We start from the raw sequence: 21749 nt of genomic DNA on the forward strand, positions 1-21749 counted from the left end.
TGAAATCAATTGCAATATAGCATATGCTGAAGGGCACTCCCTAGCAGGGCATTAGCAAAGTCCAAAGGCAATGTCTTAATTAACTTTCATTAATTAACTTTTTAATTATAAAAGCTACAAAGTTGTCCCAATGAGAACATCTGTTCCTTTCGGTCACCTGATATCGTAGCCGTTTTCAGAACAAAAATCCGTTCGATAGATCGCCCGCAAAAAATTCGTGAAGGAACGCCATTTTTTCTTTATTTTGTTCATTGCGCTTCTTAGAAGACGCGTATTTCCTTCATCCCCAACGGGAGAGGGGGAAGGAGCACAGTGCCGCCTCATGCGTCGAAGATGAGCTTTAACTTGCGGAAACAAAACAAAAACAAATGTATCGGGTGACTCTATCGGAACTGGCCTTATCTTGGGTTGCATTTTCTGCTTCCTTTTAATCTTTTTCCAGGACGCGAGAGGCGATAGTGTGCTCTTTCTCCCTCTCACATTGGGGGTGAAAGAAAGACGCGTCTTCTAAAAAGCGCAATGAACAAAATAAAGAAAAAAATGGCGTTCCTTCACAAATTTTTTGCGGGCGATCTATCGAACGGACTTTTGTTCTGAAAACGGCTACGATATCAGGTGACCGAAAGGAACAGATGTTCTCATTGGGACAACTTTGCAGCTTTTATAGTTAAAAAGTTAATTAATGAAAGTTAATTAAGACATTGCCTTTGGACTTCGCTAATGCCCTGCTAGGGAGTGCCCTTTAGCATATGCTATATTGCAATTGATTTCATCTTGGAAAAAGTGTTATATATATTTTTAAAAAATCTGTTCACACTTAGCGTGGACACCCTGTATATATAATGCAGGAAAAAGGCCATTAAAGAAACAAGTAAATGATACTAGACGTGTTTGAAATTCAAACTTAGATTAACATGGCTTCTATGGCTGCACGCAGAGAAACAGATACTCATGGAACGATGCGACAGCACCAGAGGACACGTGTTTGCGGCTCGTCAGCTCTGGGTAGCTGCGCATCGTTGGAAATTGGCCAACCAGGGGTCACTCAGCGAGCGATATACACCTGGGAGGGTGACTGAGCACTCCTCAATGCCGCAGTGCAAGCCAGTGAATTATAATGCAGGAAAAAAAGCCATTAAAGAAACAAGTAAATGATACTAGACGTGTTTGAAATTCAAACTTACAGATTAACATGGCTTCTATGGCTGCACGCAGAAAAACAGATACTCATGGAACGATGCAACAGCACCAGAGGACACGTGTTTCGCCGTGTTTGCGGCTCGTCAGCTCTGTGTAGCTGCGCATCGTTCGGAATTGGCAAACCAGGGGTCGCTCAGCGAGCGATACACACCTGGGACTGAGCACTCCTCCTGAGCACTCCTCATGAGGAGTGCTCAGTTACCCTCCCAGGTGTGCATCGCTCGTTGAGCGACCCCTGGTTTGCCCCTGGTTTGCTTCTATGGCTGCACGCAGAGAAACAGATACTCATGGAACGATGCGACAGCACCAGAGGACACGTGTTTCGCTGTGTTTGCGGCTCGTCAGCTCTGGGTAGCTGCGCATCGTTCGAAATTGGCCAACCAGGGGTCAGTCAGCGAGCGATATACACCTGGGAGGGTGACTGAGCACTCCTCCATGCCACAGTGCAAGCCAGTGAATTATAATGCAGGAAAAAAAGCCATTAAAGAAACAAGTAAATGATACTAGACGTGTTTGAAATTCAAACTTACAGATTAACATGGCTTAGCCATGTTAATCTGTAAGCCATGCTAAGCCATGTTAATCTGTAAGTTTCCGCAAAAAAATCGTGAAGGAACACCATTTTTTTCTTTATTTTGTTCATTCCGCATCTTCGGAGACGCGACTTTCCTTCACCCACAATGTGAGAGGGTGAAAGAGCACACTATCGCCTCTTGCATCCTGGAAAAAGAATAGAAGGAATCATATAACGCAGCCCAAGATAAGGGCAGTTCCGATAGAGTCACCCGATACATTTGTTTTTGTTTTATTTCCGCAATTTAAAGCTTATCTTCGACGCATGACGCGGCACTGTGCTCCTTTATTCTCTCACATTGGGGGTGAAGGAAAGACGCGTCTCCGAAGATGCGCAATGAACAAAACAAAGAAAAAAAATGGTGTTCCTTCACGAATTTTTTGCGGATTATCTATCGGACGGATATTTCTTCTGAAAACGGCTCCGGTATCAGGTGACCAAAGCGACCAGATGTTCTCATTGGGACAACTTCGTAGCTTTCATAATTATAAAGTTTATTATTTAAAGTTAATTAAGACATTGCCTTAGGAGTTTGCCAATGCCCTCCTAAGGAGTGCATGTCTTTCAGCATATGCTATAATACAATTGATTTCATCTCGGAAAAAGTTATATATATATATTTTTTAATTCGTGTTCGCATTTAGCTGGGACACCTTGTATATGTATTCTATTCAGCTTGAACTGCATGTCCTCCACAAGGTTGCAACGTTCCTGCATCCCCGACTGAAAGGTTTGAAGTACTCCTGACCGACGATGAAAGACACCGTGTCCATGAAGAAGTGCGGAAGATGGGGGCAGAGCGAGTAGACAAAAGAAGCCCCATGCACAGTGAGCACAACAAAGCTAGACCATCCCATGAACCCCCCAAGAAAAAGCGTTTCCGTGACGACGTGGGTACCTTACTCTCGGACTTTGAGGACTTCGAAAGCGATGAGGATCGCGAAGTCGATGAAGTAACTAAATACATCGACATGAAAGTGAAGTATGCCGGCGAAGACCTTCTGGGATGGTGGAAACAGCACGAAGCGGACTTTCCTGGGTTATGTTCTATTGCCAAATTTGTGCACGCAATTCCAGCATCCAGCGCGCCGTCCAAGAGGGACTTTTCTCTCGCCGATCTCGTTCTTCAATGCCGCTGAGTAAGTAGTAAATTAAAGTCCATCATCTGTAGATGATATTTTGTTCTTGCATAGCAACCTTGATAAGTAACAAGCGTTTGAATACACTTTAATATGGCTTCCCATATTTCTGTAACCATTTCACGAACATTAATATTATTATTGAAAACAATAGTTGAGGTGAGTTGAGTTCATAAGAAAAAAAAATGGAGAAATAGGCACTCATTACGAGAGCTGGCAACTCCAGATCACTTTAAAAAAAAGGCTAACTACAATAAGAACAATTAGTGACAAAGACAGTCAGTCACTCACTCACTCACACACACTGTCAGGCACACTGTCCACCAACTTGGAGCCAGCACAAAATCGCACAAATGTCATATCATATGCAGTTCCTACAGTAGTTCGTGTTCGTACATGCAGCAGTCGTTGGTCTTCGGTGTACGTATATAAACGTGAAAACGAACAATGTGTAACCTTGCATTCTTACGTGTCCGTACTACAGTCGCTCGAAATATGACGTAAAACGTCGCTGACAAGGGCGGAACACACACTCAGCGTTAGGGTGTAACAGCGTCTACGTGTCCGTCCTTGTCCATGTCGCGTGGCGTATCGTCATGCCTCAAGCCACAAACCAACACGCATTTGCACCTTCTTGACCCCCTGCGCTGGTGTCGTGCAGGAAACCATGCACACAGACACATCTAATCATCAGGCATAGACCAGGAAGTACTCTCAGTTTACGCGTCAACGTTCATCGCGTTGTGGGTAGCGGGTCAGGTGCGGGGGAGCTTTTGCAAAAAATATGCGGGATGCGGGCGGATGCGGGTCTCATTTTGTAAGTGACGCGGGTTGCGGGTCGGGTGCGGATTTGAACCTGCGGGTACGGATCGGATGCGGGTCAGATAATTCCGATCCGCGCAGGACTCTACATGTGTGGTGTAACATAACATGTCGTTTGGTGTACCATAAATCCAACGACGATATTTTGGGCCAAAAACTGTGTTTTTCAGATTCGACGAGTTTCGCGCAGAAAATGAACACAGTGGTTATCGATATACGGTGCTGCAACCACGAGGTGCTTGCGTTTTCAGTTGCGCTATGGAAACCCGAATAGCTGGGGCCCGAGAGAGATAAGGCACCATCACTGCGCATGCCCAGAATCCAAACAATGTTTCACGCAATGCGCAGTGACGGCCCCAAAACGTTTGGGTCCCCTACTTTCAAACTGCATATATTATCTGCATCGTATTGCACAAACGGTGAACTATCTCCTCTTCCAATGCGTGACTTTTATAACCCTTTATGGTTACTCGCGCTTAGTTTCTCGCTGACAGAATGGTGTATGCCATTCGGCAGCATCATTATAATGAAAACTAACTCACTCCGGGGGATCTTAATGAAGCAACCATTATGCATTCCTGCTAGCGGCTCGTAAAGGATGGCCCATGTGGCATGTATATGACGGACATAAATAACGGACCATAATGCACTGCCGGGCCGTTTTTAACTGCTCCTCTCATTCGCTCGTGCGAACAGCAAAAGAAAGAAGAAATTGGGGCATAATCTAAGCAAAGCACACACGCGGCCCAACACGGGACGAAATACACAAAGCGTTGTTTCACAGGACGTGACAATTCTTGATTTGTTTTAAGCGCCACGCGGGATGCGACAGCTCTGTTACGTGCATCAGTCAAGTTAAGAATGTTTATTGCAACTCATTCCTTTGTTGACTCTAATTCGGGTGTTGAACTTTGAGTAGAAGTTCACAAAAAATGTTGTTCCTAACAGAAGTTGTTAATATACAGGGTGTTTCACCAAACGAGATAAAAAAATTGTATTTAAAAACCTACTTGTCTGAACATTATGGGGTCAACGCTATTTATCTCTCGGGAGGTTTTGCCACGACTTCGGAGCACTTTTATCAAATATAATTCGAAATAAATTGAATTTTCCCAATTGATCTCCGAAATTTTCCAAGTCAACCTCACGACTTTTTTACAGAAACAAAGCGCATGGCGTCGGATTTACCTCATTGCATTGCAAAATACGTTCCTTACTATTTTGGTAACAGCTGAAAAAAAAAACATTGCGAAAACCGTCGTTTCGAGGCGCGCAAATTGTGTCCGAGCTCAGTTCCCCGTCAAGTTAATGCAAGATGCCGCGGAAGAAAAATTCAGTGTATGTAGTCTGGCGTAATGCAATCGAAATGCGATGGTACTACAGCAGACGAAGGGCGGTCCCTCCGCTGTGACTCCACATCATTTGCGTGCGACATAACGTGGACATCACGTGAGACGCGTTCTGCAGACACAGACGGGCGGCATGGCCGAGCGGGTAAAAGCAGCCGCTCGTTGGTGGTAGCCAAGGTCGTGTGGAAGATTAGGAGGTGGTGGGTGCGAATCCTACCATCAGCAGTGCTGTCTAAGGTTTTCCCTGGGTTGTCCGGCAGACTTTCCAGACGAATGTCGTACAGTTCCCCCTGAAGTCTATCCAGGACGCACATCTACCCCCCTGTCCCCCTCTCCTTCCTGTTGTCGTCTCTCCCTCTGTCCACGTCTGTACGCCGCTGATGGCCATAGTTGGTTCGCGGACATGGAATCATGAAGAAGTGCACATTAGGGAGTTTTAGCACATCGGAAGTGCTCTACGAAAACTATACGGTAGGGGAAGCTGTCAAATCCAAGATTAGCATCGTGAGTTCGGCCACTTCAAAGGAATTAGGTGCTTCGCTTATCATGTCTTCGGAATCGTTATCGTTGGGACCTTCCAATCAGCTAAATCTCTTCTAATCCTTCTAAGTATCCCTACTGATCCGGCGCCACGATAAAAAAAAAAAAAAGAAAAACTCTCCAAGCAGTGTGACGCGACGCGGACACCGAGGTCCCAAAAGCGCGTTAAAGAAATGTTATCGCACGCGCGGTCACCCGCGCCTTCCTGTTTCCTTCCCTTTCCTCTTTCAGATAACTCTGGTCGCAACTGTGCTGCCGTTATCAGCAGAAGCTTGGAAAAGGAAAAGTGAAAGGGCAGGTACATGGCCTCCTCGCATCGCCTTCTTTCGGATACGATCGCTTCTTTCTAATCTCACGCGAAATAGTGGCGTGGTTTGACTGTTATTCGACGGAATACATTAAAGAGCAGACGCCGGATGTTGAGAGTATGCCGGAATTCCCCTTCTGGAAAAAACGAGAAAACGTAACTCCCGAAGAACCAATGAGGGCGCGACCTTGAGCAAAGGAATGCCGCGGCTGGGCGGGCGTCTCGTCGAGTTCCGAGGCGTCTGGAGGGCGCCTTTCCTCCTCTGAGCGCCGCCCTCTGACTGCTCCGCTTAGGGAGTGACGTCACGCCGCCGGAGCTTCTGCGGTTGCTGAAGCAGCGCTGATCTGCAAAATTCGCTTATTTGATATCTAAGCACTTTTCGGACAAAAAAAAAGCCGGGTATAGATTGTCCTCCGATGCCGAACATAGTGGTATCGGTTTCATAGATGGGTTCGGGATGTGACTGTCCCTTTAAGAGCGTTAAATGTCCATAGACAACGCAATACACAAAGAGCACACACGGGCGAGCGTTAGACTTTCAAAAACTCTTGATGTCGATGTTGATGAAGAAAAATAATAGGGAGAGATTGAACAACAACAACAACAACAACAACTGCCTGTGCCTGCCCTTTTATGCCGAATGGTACCCCCGTTCCTTTTCCCTGGCCGGCAGAAAGAAAACCAATGGTGCCTGCCCGATAGGGACTATCGGCGTGACTGAGTTGGCTGATTATACAAGAATGGTTTTGCAAAAGGGATCAAAATACCCACCTCGTTTGCCGAAGAACAGAGTACAAAATTTAAGTTTGGTACACGAAGTGGTGAGCAGAATCAAGGAGCACGACAGCTCTTTATTTAGACTGCAGTGGATGTATACATTACAACCAATAAGTTCGTTTGGAAGAAAGGGTCGTCAAAGCCGCAATCAAGGAACCAAAACCGAAATGACTTAAGGTGCTACAAACAGATAAAGCAGGCAAGTGAAGGCGAAGTGAAGAAGCAAAGCGACCTACGGGGCTTCACAGATGTAGCACAGAACGTGCAAACTCCTGTGCCTGGACATGCAGTTTGTGCCTAGACAGTTTTTCTCCGTGAAGACACACGGAAGAAGGGGTCACTTTTGTATGTGTTGCGTCAGGGAAGAGGACTTGGCAAGGGTTGGAGAGTTCATGCTACGTGGTCATTATTAACAGCTTCCGATTTTCCTAGCACCTCCTGACATCCCCCAAAATCTTGCGACCCCCCCCCCTTCCGCCAAAAAAAAAAAAAAAAAAACACCGGCGGCACAAGAGCGGCCAAAAACCGGAACACTGACCGGAACCCTGACCCATCTCGCTCCAAAAGTACGGATCAGTTAGGCCCAAACGCTTCAAGTCCGAGGCATGCGCTCGGAAAGTACCAGTCGAAAATACCATCGGTTTTGTTCGACAAATTCGGATCAACAAGTACTGCAAAGGTGCGGAGTGGAGCAATCCGGTGCAATTACACACAGACAGTACACAGTACAAGCTATGTCACGAGCGACCCGCTGTCGTTCGATAGCGTCCGTTAGATCCGGCTTGCACCACACCTACTTCTGTTCTACAATCAAATCCAGCTATTAGAAATAAAGCCGTTAACAGAACCCGAATATAACTGCTTGAAATCATGACGGGAGGGACATAGTACGTTACAGGACCCATCTCACGCAAATTTCTTCTCCGCTATACTATTTATCGCGATACAGGAAGTATTTCCCATTTTTCCATTGCATCCATTTTCTCTCCGTACCCCTTTCACCCTGCATCTCTCTACTTATATTTACCATCAGACCACGTACATAACTGACAAGGGAAAGCCTTTTTCGGGAAGGTCTGATTTACGATTTACGAGGTTTGTTTAACGCGACTTCCGCTACGCATCTCTGGATGGGCGAGCGCGAATGCACTTCGGGCTTTGCATATCTATGTCGCGTGTATATCATGAGGGGAGCATTTTTATTGCCCTAATTAATCACGCGGTAACGTCGGTAAAGTTTACGCGCGATGTTCGAGCTTTCTTGCTGCTCGTTTTCCTTTCGGTTGACTTTTGTCGTGAAAAATTACGCTTCCTAATAAGTACGTTTGCTCGTTTGAACCGTAGACGGCGCTTATGTCACGCCGCATAACGCTGACGCATTTGTAAAGGCGATTCGGTTGGGTACGAGATGTGGTGAAATCGGGAAGGCCGCAATATTACCGGTGCCAAAAAGAGTAGCAGTAGAATGTGGTGAAGTTCATTCAAGTGACATTCCTTGTCAAACATGAGCGTGAAATGTAATTTGGGAAAATTCACTACATGTTGCTTGACACCCACCCACCCCACGTCATAGGCACGATTTATTTGTTGTTGTTGTGCTTGACACACAACTTCGCTTACAAGGAACTCCAGAGGTGAATTTGAAGAACAAAAGAAAAAAAAACTGTCGGATGTAATCTCGTGGGGAATATATTTCCATCAGGCCACCTTGCACTGACCTTGGCGATGTCAACGGGGCTCACATTCGCTTGTGTGTCACGCTTGACAGCTAACAGAAACGTCAAATACAGCGATCATGACGCACGTCAATGCAAGGGACGTACAGACGACTGTGCGACTCGTCTGCGATTTCCAGCCACTTGAGCACGTGGGACATTCCTTCATGTTGTTGCTCCTTTAAGATGCTTTGTTTCCTCGCGATATTCTCTAAGTGCCATTGCAAAAGGCAAGGTTCACAACCCTGCTCTCCGGCAAGCCGGCATTAGCCTGGCTGACATTTCCATTTTTCTTTTCTTTCGTTTCATTCTCTTAAATTACGACAAGTGCTGCTTCGGTGTCACGCATACACACTACACAAGTAATTTTACGTCGTTGGGATGCGCACAGCTTGCAAGATCTTTTTTTTAAATGTAGGAACATGTCTTCAGTATTCACTTACTCTGAGTCCAGCAACTCAAGATAGGCGTAACCTTCATCCAATGCCGCATTCATAAGCGGACGCTCTCAGTAGTAAATAACACTGCTATAGCCACGGTGACATAAAAAAAAGTAAAAAATGAATAACTAAAAATCGTAGGCAGTCATCCTCGTGCTATGATGGGGTATAGTCATGTGTTGTCATGGAGCTATGAGGACTGGGACGAGGTAAGCGAAGGATGCACCCACGAGATTCAACACTGCTCTTTCTTTTCATGCTCATGTGTAGTATACAGGGTGTCCCAGCTAAATGGGAACATAATATATACGTATATCACTTTTTCCGAGATGAAATCAATTGCATTATAGCATAGGCTGACGGGCACTCCTTAGCAGAGCATTAGCAAACTCCTAACGCAATGTCTTTATTAACTTTCAATAATTAGCTTCTTAATTATAAAAGCTACGAAATTGCCCCAATGAGAACATCTGGTCCCTTTGGTCACCTGATTCCGGAGCACTTTTAAGAACAAAAATCCGTTAGATAGATTGTCCTCAAAATCATTTTTGTGGCCGTAAACCGCAACCAAAACACCATTTTTTTCTTTATTTTGTTCGTTGCGCATCTTCGGAGACGCGTCTTTCCTTAACCCCCAACGTGAGAGGGTGAAGGAGCACAGTGCCACCTCATGCGTCGAAGATGAGCTTTAACTTGCAGAAACAAAATAAAAACAAATGTATCGGGTGACTCTATCGGAACTGCCCTTATCTTGGGTTGCATTTTCTGTTTACTTTTAATCTTTTTCCAGCACGCAAGAGGCGATAGTGTGCTCTTTCACTCTCTCACATTGGGGGTGAAGGAAAGACGCGTCTCCGAAGATGCGCAATGAACAAAATAAAGAAAAAATGGTGTTCCTTCACGATTTTTTTGCGGACGATCTATCGAACGGATTTTTGTTCTGAAAACGGCTCCGGAATCAGGTGACCAAAGGGACCAGATGTGCTCATTGGGACAACTTCGTAGCTTTTATAATTAAAAAGTGAATTGTGGAAAGTTAATTAAGGCATTGCCTTAGGAGTTTGCTAATGCCCTCCTAAGGAGTGCCCGTGAGCCGATGCTACAATGGAATTCATTTCATCTAGAAAAAAGGATGTATATATTTTTAAAAAATATGTTCGCATTTAGCTGGGACACCCTGTATATATATATATATATATATATATATATATACAATTTGATCGTGCACTCCCAGCCAAGGACAGCTGTTTCGCTCTACTTGGAGCTCATCAGCCTTGCGTGGGGAAGCGACACGATCTTGGGTCGGCGCTAACAGTGCGTCTCGGCGAGACGTCAATGTTCCACGGTGAGGGCGCCACCTGTGGAGGCCGCAGTGCAAGCCAGCAAGTACATATACAAAGTGAAAATAGTCGAAGCTCTGTAGCTGCACGTTGAGCATATGTTTACAATTTGATCGTGCACTCCCAGCCAAGGACCCAGTTCACATTTAGCTGGGACACCCTGTATAGAGCAGTACAGGGAATGGAGTCATCAAAATACAAAAATAAAATGAAAAGTAACTCTAATGTCATCGCACAACAGGAATGGCCATTACCTGAATTGAATACCGGACGATAATTTTCGTTTCCGTTTCCGGTAATGGAGGACCGTGGTATGCGTTTCAGTTTCTGTTATCGTTACTATCTCCAATTTCGGTAATACCGTTCTGTTTCCGTTACCCTTCCCTGGCCTTAACCCGGTCGGCCAAGACGCTGGTCTGTGTAGTATAGATCCAGTCTCAGTATTAGTTACGAAGATGTATTGTATCCTATTTTTATGGTTCCGGGTTGGTTTTCTGATTTATCCGAAAAAAAAAACGAAAAATACGGAAAAACATACGCCGGCAAAAGTTGAAGGAAAACCCGAAAAACTCCACTTTTGAGGGTTCCAGTGATCCAGAACTCAGCAAGAAAAGCCATGCCCTGATGAGTGGTCCGTTTAATTTTGTCTGGAGATTGCCTCGCATCGCGGTCTAGCAGTCCCAGCGACATGAAAGAGTGGATCTCTTGACCCAAATCCACTGTGCAGCAGTATTTCACTTAACAACAACGAATCATCCGTGTAATGGGGGTGAAGTACATCACTGCCAAGAGGCGCCTCGACCTTGGAGTCACGGCATAGGATGCCCTAAAGGGGTACCCTATTTAGTGACTCTATACTCTCATTCCTCCCATTTTCTCAAGCTTACTTCGCAAATGTTCGAGGTCTATAGGGTTTTCCTTTCCCTTTTCCCGCGAATCTAGCTTTTTCTCCTCCTCAGAGTGCACAAGGGAGAATAGATGACATGCGCATTGTTTGTTTTGTTTGTACGGAAAGAAAAGAGGAGAAACTGAACTCGTCTCCCGACTTCTTCTGCTACTCCCAACATAAATTCTCCCCCTCCCCACCCACCCTCCAAAAATACTTCTCAGGTGCTCTACTCGCAAGTTCCTTATTGACTATTCACATGTTCTCTATTCAGAAGTCCACCATTCACACGGTCATTAGAAGTCCACTATTCACAACTATCCCAAGATCATGCACAGAGAATCCTAGAAGATTGTATCCATCCGACAGCTCTGAACAAATTTCACAAGTGCCGCCAAGGCAGCATCCCTCGTGTTCGGTGCCCAAAGTCCCAACACCTTCACTATATCGAAGACCCTGCTATCTAGTCGAGCAAGTGTAGCTTTCAGTGTAGCTCTTTGAGACGCATACCTAGTACAGAGCATTATAATATGCTCACTGTATGCCGCCACCGATGCACAAACCGAACAATTCGATGAGTCGGCTCTTCCAACTTCATGAAGAAAATGACGGCCATAATGACAATAAATGATGACGATGAGGTGGGGTGCTTCACGCATTCAGCCGACACCGGTGTAAAAACATCTGAACAGAGCGCGGTAACGTAGGCGGAAGACAGAACTTCAGCTCCGGATCTATGCGACGCAGAAGTGACGAATCATTCTGCAATTGTACCCATCGCCGTCTGCACATTTCCTGCGACAATGACCTTAATGAAGAAGTAACATCTGACTGAGTATATCACTGGATGTAGTGTTGAAGACAGGTGTATTATGTCCGCTAGTTCGTCTGCAGCTCGATTTCCTCCTATACCCACATGTCCAAGAATCCACTGCAGAATTACTCTGTGGCCGGCAACTCTACATTTGTTGTATTCATGGAGTATTTGACGAACTGTTGGTGTCATACAGCCATTTCCCAAGAATGAAAGCATGGCTTGAAGTCCAGCTTTTGAATCACTGTATACCACCCACTCGACAGATGACTGTTGTGCTACTACGTACTGCATTGCCAGCTGGATGGCTACCAATTCTGCTGTTGTTGAAGTTGTTTTGTGCGACAGTCGTGCCATTTCCTCTTTCCTGTGCAATGCAGACACGAATGCAGATGCTGAGCCTGATGCCGTCGACGATCCGTCACTGAAAATAGCAGTGCTGCTACAGTGACGCTCCATCATAGATAGACAATTCTGTCTCAGCACTGCAGTGGGCAAAGTGGACTTGGGGTGGCCTTCTTCGATGGACATCTAGTTGTTGCAAAACAAAGAGGATGATGGGACGCAAGCGAAAGCTGCTTTGCGACTATTGTCAAGAAATATCCAAGTTTCGAGATGTTCACGTCGCTAAGTGATCGTGATACAGATGTGTCGTTGCCTGCAAGTTCTGGGCATAACAGTAAGCGCTTCTGCAAGGCAGCTTTCTAACTCTTTTTGTGAATATGTCGTTTCACATCCGCCGTTTTTTCCTCCGAATTTCGGGTGTGAATTCAGGTGTAAAAAATAAGCGAAGAAAAGCTCCGGATTTTCGAGAAATAATAAACTTCGGAGAACACTCTCCGAATATACCCAAAAGTAAACTCCGAAAACCTACATATTTTGTGACATTAACTGTATAGCAATAATTCACTTTTAAACTACACTAGAAAAATTCGTGATTTACCAGCTAGTTTGTGCGAACAAACACGGTTAATCAGAGGCTGGGGAACAGCGTGTCAGCTATCTTAAATAAAAAGAGGAGGAGGTGATCCGAAGTGTGTGGTGAAACTAATATCTACAGAGGATGATGTTTAGCTTCTTCGACCTGAGAAGGCAAATGAGATGGATTTGCAGACGCCACATTCGGATGCCATTTTGACACGCAACTCAGCCATCCAGAAATGATGGAATTAGCCCTGAAATGGTTGTGTTCATCACTGTAAGACTGAAAGCAGAGAACAGCTGTGACCGTACCATGGCTAACCCCAAATTTTAACTTCATTTTTCGGCGAAATAAGGCGTCTCCTCAACTTCCTTCTTCCATGCTTAATACAAACAGATCTATAGCCCAGGTTCACTTTGTTAATCGGCCTGTCACCTTTAGAGCAGAATGCTGCATCCATGCAATATTAACACGACGTTCGATGTTAGCTATATACTAAGCAGCTTCAATTCACCATCTCTTATGACGGACTGCGTTTTCCTTTTTCGTGATTCTAATAGAAGTATTCCCTTTTAGTTAATTATTTGTGTCAAAAGGCATCACCAGAAGTAACGTGAAGTTGGTAGTTCGACGAATTATTTTAAAACTAATTATATCCTTTATGATAAAATAGATAAAGTATATGTCATTTACACGGTCGGGATCGCTTTCAGAGCCGGAACATTCACTTTATCATATTTGGGAAACACTGGATATAAACATTGGCGATAACGCCAAGAGACCGTGTGTTACTTTCGTCTTGTGTTGCTTCTTGAGCACACGTATCTTCTCAATGAACTATCTCATTCTTGACGCCATCTGCTACACAGTGCTAAAGTACAGTAAAAGAAAGCTTATTGTATTCCATGGTAAATAAGCCTGAGCACTTGGCGAACACTGAAGACGCCACGACAATACGACTCAAAACCAGCAAAACATTTAAATATGCCTTGCATTTAATCTTGCCTGCATACATGTCGTTTACCGATCTTATTGTTTTCATTCTATGCACACAAACCGACGCCACCAACTTTCCCGCTCACTGGAAAGCTGTTCAGATCTCTGACGGGAACGGATTTCAGTTTCAGGGCTCCGGATCCGGAATTCCCCGAAATCCCTGTGTTTTTAGACAACTGATAACTCAACACGTTGTGATATCCACGGATCGTACGTTCGCCATCGTATTCTATCCTCCATCCCTCACAGACGAGAAGGTATTTCCTTCCATCGTATGTGTAACCTATAGGGCACGTTGTTAACATCTGCATTGGAATGAACTAACTGTGGTTATATTCTACTCAAGTTTGTAACAGTGAACGTCAGCCGAATAAATGAGATTCATATAAAAAGAATGACATGCCGAGGACACGACAACTGCCGATTGATTTTTTGCAACACCCCTGAGACCAAACCCTTCTTTCACTGCTCCTGAAGAGACCATGCGCTCTACCATGGCACCGTCGCATCGGCGACGTACACACCGCCGGCTGACCGCGCCCGTTCAAATCAACCCGCAAACGCGTTCTCGGAGCTTGCACAGAAATTGCGCGCCAGCTTTTCTCGGATGAGTGATGAAGCCGACGGACACGCGCGTTTTTCAACTTTTAATTCGAGCCTCACGCGGAGCACAAACGACGGACTCGAGTAATGAATCACTGGGCCATGATGAATGGCCGGGTGTCCCTCAAGCGTGTCTCGAAGACTCCCAGGGACGCGGCCAACCTTCGTTCTGAACAAAGCCACAACACACCAAATCCGTCTCCAGCGTTAAACGGACGGCAAGGCGACGCTGAAATATGAACGCTCTCCCCGGTCCCTTGTTTAGCCATAATTTCTTGTTTCTCGACTGTCGGGGCGAGGCTCTGTTTTTGACGACTTTGGTAAATCATGCCTGGGTGGCGTTCTTCGTCAGGAAATGTCAAAGGATATGTTTCCGCATGTAACGTTTTACTGGGAAGGGCCTTCAGGTGCATGTCAGGAGCAGTTTCGGCTCGCACAATAGGTTGAAAGCCTTGCCAGAACACTAACACGCCGCGCTAAATAGAATACAATAAATATAGATAAAATAGTAAAAAATATACACAGTACGATAGTAGTAAACTGGGCAATAGTATTTCTCTTAGTTACAAACATCTGATTAATTATCGAAGACCACGCAAAGAAACAGAAATGTTAAAGGCACAACCATAGCGATGTGGTTGTTTGGTTGGTTGGTGGCGTTTTATTGCCGAGCACTCTGCCTGCTGACGTAGTGACATGTTGATCGGGCAGCGCTGTGGGTTGAGGTTGTAGTTGTCTCACCACCTACATTCAAGACTATGACCCGCAAAGAAAAGACAAAGTTTCCTTGTTCGCGAAATAAATTCAAGTCGGGTCGCACAAATGATGGTAAGATATCGCAAACACGCACGGTTTCTTCGATTGGATACAACAGACGTCGCAAATTTTATTGCGCACTATCTGGTACCCTGTGACGCAATATCAGTTCACGTTTTTTTTTTTTCGTGCGTTCTCAAATTGGAAAAATACTTGTGCCAATCAGCTCCATCGTTTATCACCGAAATGTACTCCAGATTTGTATAGCACCTAAGGAATGAGTAACCGGGAAATTATTCGGATAAACGTTAACCCCCCCCCCCCCCCCCCCCCCCGTAGAACACTCCTCTCTCTTCCTCATGTAAGCGTGTTCCCACTGTGCACGATTCATAAGAGTATGTAAAATACTGGTGTTAGTGGTACAGAGCGCTTTGCGGGCAGTTAGGCGGTATGCTGCTCAGCGGAGTCATACGTCCTTGGCCAACTTCATAGGAAAATCTCCCAAACTCTGCCGTTGCGCCCTATTCATTAGGCATGTCAGAATGCCCCGCGTCGCAGGGTGATGTACGCAACAGGAAAAAGCGTGGCCAAATTATCAGTCCCCACGAACGACGACGGTCCTGTTTGCGTTAGTCCGTAGGCAGTGCTACAACAGTGCCTTTCAGTTTGAGGGTGCTACTTGGTCTGTGGGCCAACTCATCGTTACAGCGTTTCACCATTGAAGCTCTTGGGCATTTCCTTACGGATACAGGACCGGCCTATTCTCTTTAGCTGTGTCATATCATATCCTGCCAATGTTGGCGTGGTGCATTTGGGTGCATGACACCGACTGGACACCTCTGCTTTCATTTTCGTAGCACCTTGCCCCTTTTGCTAAAAGCTAACAACCCGTGAATGCAGAGGAGCAGTCCTAATCTTTGATGACCAACGTTTCCACATAACCTTTTTGACAACTCTCCTCATTATCATTGTCCAGTCGACCTGCGGAACGCATTGAAACGCGAATGAACACTTGCTTTCCCGAAACACACGCACAATTTTCTGTAATAAAGCGGTCCCACTGACCCAATCTCTTCGACCGCACACAAACAGGACGCCCTGCGAAACATCGCACTTCGTTCATGATCCCCTGAAGCCGCATGTCTCAGACAATTGCATGGCAAAGAGCGCGTCGGAATACCGCGGCATCGACGGCGTCGCTATAGGAATAATAAGAGACCCTGACAGAGAGTGACACAGCGTTGTTCGGCGTCAGTAGATCGACGGCCGTCTCAGATGCTCGTCTTAGCTGTCTGTCAATCTGGATTTAGCGCCGGTGACGTGACTCCTCTTTTTGCGGCCCGCCAGTGGGCTATGGATCATTCCCGCTCTTTTACGCCGCGAGGGTTCGAGCAGCGCATGACAAAGTAGACGTCAAGGCCTGCGCTCTTGATTGACTTGGGATGGGTTCAAAGACCTGACACATGCGCGAGAGGGAGAACCTTCGAGAATGACAAAAGAACGCTATGGGACCAAATCTTGGTGAGGTGACTATAGCTGCATACGGATTGTCCGAGTATACGAAATCTACAGACTACAGGTCGGTTTAGGCCCGGTGATGGGGAGTACATGAGGTGTCACGTGCTCACGTACTAGTCGTTTGGGTACATTTCCGAGTACAACGACAACGACAGCGCTATTGCGACGATGATTGTGGCGTTCCATCGCTCCAGGCGACAGTCTGCCTCTTTGGCTGAGTGATTGTACTTTTCTTTAAATAAACTTCAAATTGTGTACTTTTTACTGTACCTTAAGTGCCTTTGTTTGTAACTTATGCATCAAGTGTTCAAAAACATTAGTGGTAAAAAAAAAAGAAAACAGGACATAATAGAAAATAATTTGTGTCTGGCACGACCCATTTGAGCATAAGAAATTGCAGTGTTCTTATGTCTGCAATGTTCATAAGCCAAAATTTGTACTAGCAAAAACTTGCTACTAAAGCTTTTACATCAGTTAAAATTTGGACAGAGAATGACCTTGTTTTGTAGCTTTATCTTCATTGCCAAGGACGCGTGATGACTTTCTGCCTTCCGAAGTCCATTCCACCCCTCATCCACACACTGCCCAAGCAGCAAAATGTACTGAAAGTCGAGTGCAATAGGGGTGGACGGTATGTGTCTTATCATTGTTCTTGAATATCACGGGTCTGTTCAAGGTCTTCCACCAACCCGTCCACCCCTATTGCACTCGACTTTCAGTACATTGTGCTGCTTGGGTGAGTATCGTGATTACACCCTCTATAGGTTTGCTACACGAATGATCAGCAATTTCGACAGCGCTCGAGAAACAATACTTTGCACTAACTTAGGCGATTGCTTATGTTCGTGCCCTACCACGAGCGTGCCCTAATGGAACTCTATGCAACGCATTGACAAGCGGCCGTTCAACCTAGCGAAGGTCCATGGTCGAACGCTGCCCACCAGACGCAGGGCCTTCGTCTTCTGTCGGAGTACTTATGCTCCCCCGGTCTAGCGACGGCTCTTTGAAAGCCCCATCATCATCCCTTCATCCTCCCCTAACGCGAAATAGGGCAGTGTACCGCCTCAGCGGCCGTGAATCGCCCACCCCATCACCATCCAATGTGTGTGTGTGTGTGTGTGTGTGTGTGTGTTATGATCGTTTAGCTGAAAATTGTTTCATCTATTTCAATTCATACTCATGCGTACGATATGAACTGGCTGTGCTTCAGAGCAAGCACTCGCTAAAAATTTCAATGAGAAACATAATTCCTTTCTCACTTAATGTCACCACCAAACAGCGAGATGTGGATTGATACATGCTATGTATAAGTATGCTATGTATGCTATGTATAAGTATGCTATATATGCTATGTATTAAGTAATGTACGTCTGTACATCAGGTACCAATGTTGTCAGGCACTCGTACAACTTTTCCCATCAGACCATCACATGATTGACGGGGGGGGGGGGGGGGGGTATGTTCAATAGGGAAAAAAATGAAACAAGGAAAGGTTAGCCATAACAGAGGCTTGCGATTCCCTAAAAAAAGGAAGACTGAGGGTTTGTAGTTGCTCCCACAGATAGGGCTCCGTGTGCAACATGTACCCCAGCATTGGACCTGGTAATTTGTTTCCTTACCTCTATTTTTTGTTGTTCCCGACAGAAAGCAGGGTCATCTTTTGTAGGGTTACAACAACATTTCAAGTGATACGAAAGGCATCTTTATGAGAAGGATGGTTTACTTTTGCCACGTGTCTCCAGTGTGGACAATGCTATAGGACTGGGCGTTGCAGGAAAAAAAAAAGGATCTCACACCCGACGCACGTTGTCGAGGCAGGGGAAAAATAACGAAGCCACCAGTTACCACTGGACGGCTAGTTTCCGGTGGCGTTCCATCAGGACGCATCCGTAAGCAATCATATGATTTGCGACACCAGGTTCTTACCTCAGCACAATGTCTTCATTTTATTCACATAATGAGCTGTAGAAGATTCAGTTTCGAACCAGGATCGTTCCATTTTAGTACGCTATGACGGCCAGCTTTGTTCCATATGGTATAGCGCCAGAGGGGCGATGATATGCAGATATGTCAAATGGAAAAAACCAAAATGTACACGGACAGAAGGCAACTATAAGGGTTGCTCAAAGCTTGATGTCAGCACTCCATTCTCTTTTACAGACGTTAGTTGGTGACGTGATGAATGCTTCAGGGACAATAACGCTTTTTACTGAAGCAGAGTTCAATGTTAAATGCAAGTGAAGGGACTGTTGATCTCGGTTAAAATGTTAATCGGCGTTGGTGAAACCGGGCCTAAATGTACAGTGAATGTAGTTAATTCTTGCATAGTTTTGCCACAGCGTAACTGGTTTTTCCTATATTTATATTTATTGAACGTTTTCTGTTTCTTTTCTTTTCAGAACTGATCTTAAAAGTGTGTCTTTAACACGTTCTCGCAAGAATCAAATAAACGCGTCATTCGCACCCCGCAGTCCCAAACCCATGGCAGCTCCGTGGATTTTGTAGTTGAAATTGCAAAGTGAGGACAAGCGTTTCTGCCTGTACCGCTCACAGACTGTCCCACAATGAAATTCCGAAGCGGAGAAGGAAGGTTACAATGTCGCGCTCAAGAGGGAACACAGAATGAAGGCAAACATGTCGCCCAGCATCCAAATCCAGCTGCCACGATAAGCCCGTACTATCTGTCCTTCCTATTGTTTGAAACCTTCCGGTGGTATCTCCCTTCCATCGCACCACACACGTCATTGGCGAGACACATGCGCTATTTTTGTGCGCACTACGATTCATGCCATTTGTTAACACAAGATCACGATGAAGCCGTGTCCTGTGATGGGTGCCACATAACCCCGTATCTGGGGTGCAGGGGGACATGCACAAAGTGGACAGGGCGAAGACTCAATACTCTTTTTTAGCCTTCGCCCTATCCACTTTGTGTATGTCCGGTTCGTGTGCATCCGAGACTCACAGTAATGTCTGTCTGTCTGTATGTCTGTCTGTCTGTCACACACACACACACACACGCATGCACGCACGCGCACGCACCTACTTTACACCAACTCGCTCGCATTTTATCCCCATGTCGACAATATGACTCCAGTGACATTTCAGGCAATTGCCTTGTTTGACAAACATTCAAATGATGATGATGACGATGATGATGATGATGATGATGATGATGCAAAGAACACGTTCAATTGCGACATTTGCGAGACAGTTTGATATTTTTTCCTTTTGGTCCAGTGTCGGCTTATTTCGACGTGACGACATTGTACTATATAACCAAACTTCCGCGCAAATCTGTGTTGCATACTGCAAACAAAACGACCGTACGGTTACGAAGAGTGGTGAGGAAAGCTAGCTCCTAGCCTTCATCCTTTTCTTGTTCTTTTTTACATGCATGACATGCCCATACTACTACTTCTTCCTTTTTTTTTCTGTTGAGGTTGTGGCCACCCGAAAGCCGACAACGTCGACCCATTGAAAACGAAACACGATGTTTGTGGCAGGACAAACAAAAAATTGTTCATTTCACTAACGCAAGACCCCGTGGCTGGCCTGGCTAACCTTTCCTTTCTTTTTTCTTAATAAACATATCCCCCCCCCCCCCCCCCGTGGGTGGCGGAGGCGTCAGCCACTTGTTTTGAGACTGGGTCCGGGCGCCGTAAGCGCTGCTTCATGACAGCTGGTCCTCAATGCTATCTGGTGGGCCGGTTATTTCACCTGCAACCGCTATCATGGTCGCCACCGGCGACTATACTCTTTATAACGCAGAGAAAAAAAAAGCATACACACACAAAAAAAACAACAAAAAAACATTGACTTGGTGGTTCAATATTGCTTCGTATTGCTATATTCTGTTCGTGTTAGATATTTTGTAATTTGAGGTCGTAGCTGGAAATATATCTGACATAGTATGTCGGACTATTCACATTTCCAATACTTGCCGCAACTTACAAAAACAAACCACGTACAGTATCTACAAATACTGAGAACCCTTTTATCGCTCGTGAGTGAAACTATCTCACGACTCGCTCTCGTTCGTGACGTATTCGCAGGGCATAGTTGACAGGGTGGATAAGGGTGAAACAAAACTGACAAGAAAGGCTGTCACCTTTTGAGAAGTGCGTCGTAGAGTATGTCACTGTGTTGACGTTGCTGTCTCTCCTCGTGTCAACGCTATCCTGACGGTCTGGCGTGGTAGTTTGCGCTGGATATTTGCGCCAGCCCTTGACGGAAATGGGGATACTTTCATAAAGTCTTCAAGGCCTGCACGTACGTCGGACAGCGAGCGTTAGTTAACAATCATCTCTCTAGCTCCCCGTTGTGTGCGAGTTGTCAGAGCTGTAGTCCACATTTAACGAGTCGGTAAAAAATGTACGAATGCTTCTGGAAATGCGCACTGGTCAGTGCAGTGAAAGTCATTCAAGAGGGAGGGAGTATCGTACAAATCAAAGACGTGTAAGACGGGGAGTATGTAGTATATCTGATAAAATTTTACTGTCGAAATACACGTGTGTAGAGTAAATGGGTCACGGGCACCTGAGGGAGATATGCTTTAAGAACACATGAAAGAATAAAGTGCGATATTTTCCCATTAGTATAGTTATCTGAAGTGTCTGAAAAAAAGTATATCTAGAAATTCGCTTTGTAAGTCCCCAACACATGTTTTCGCAATTCTGCAAACCGATACACCGAGCCCCAACGAAGTCGAAATGCGAAGGTGAAAAAAAAAAAAAAGTTGAAAGGTAACTTTACATTTCAACAGAAAAAAAAAAGAAGAAAAGGCGTAACTACAAGAAAGCTGGCCGATAAACACTGTTTCTGCTCAATATAATTCGTTTCAAATTAAATACAGACAAGCGTCGTAACAACTACCAAATACACATCCAGAATTTTCTATATCATGCAGTTCTTAAATATCATGAGGGTAATAATACTTCGGGGCTTTACGTCCCGAGAAAACTGCGATCTATCTTTAGGAGTCGGTCAATACCATTCCTTTTCTTACGCACGCTATCAGAAAACAAAAGCAAACCTGCTTACACCCCACA

General features: G+C 45.3%; 1 long non-coding RNA gene across 1 annotated transcript in view; it reads right to left on the minus strand.

The window, feature by feature from the left end:
- The window catches only part of LOC135378158 (uncharacterized), a 93760-nt gene that overhangs the window by 69821 nt on the left and 2190 nt on the right, over nt 1–21749 (minus strand). The window contains exon 2 of the long non-coding RNA XR_010418288.1: nt 20810–20964. This is a non-coding gene — a long non-coding RNA (uncharacterized LOC135378158). The remainder of the gene's footprint in view (nt 1–20809; nt 20965–21749) is intronic.

Source organism: Ornithodoros turicata, chromosome 1, assembly GCF_037126465.1.
Source record: "Ornithodoros turicata isolate Travis chromosome 1, ASM3712646v1, whole genome shotgun sequence".
Lineage (NCBI taxonomy): Eukaryota > Metazoa > Arthropoda > Arachnida > Ixodida > Argasidae > Ornithodoros > Ornithodoros turicata.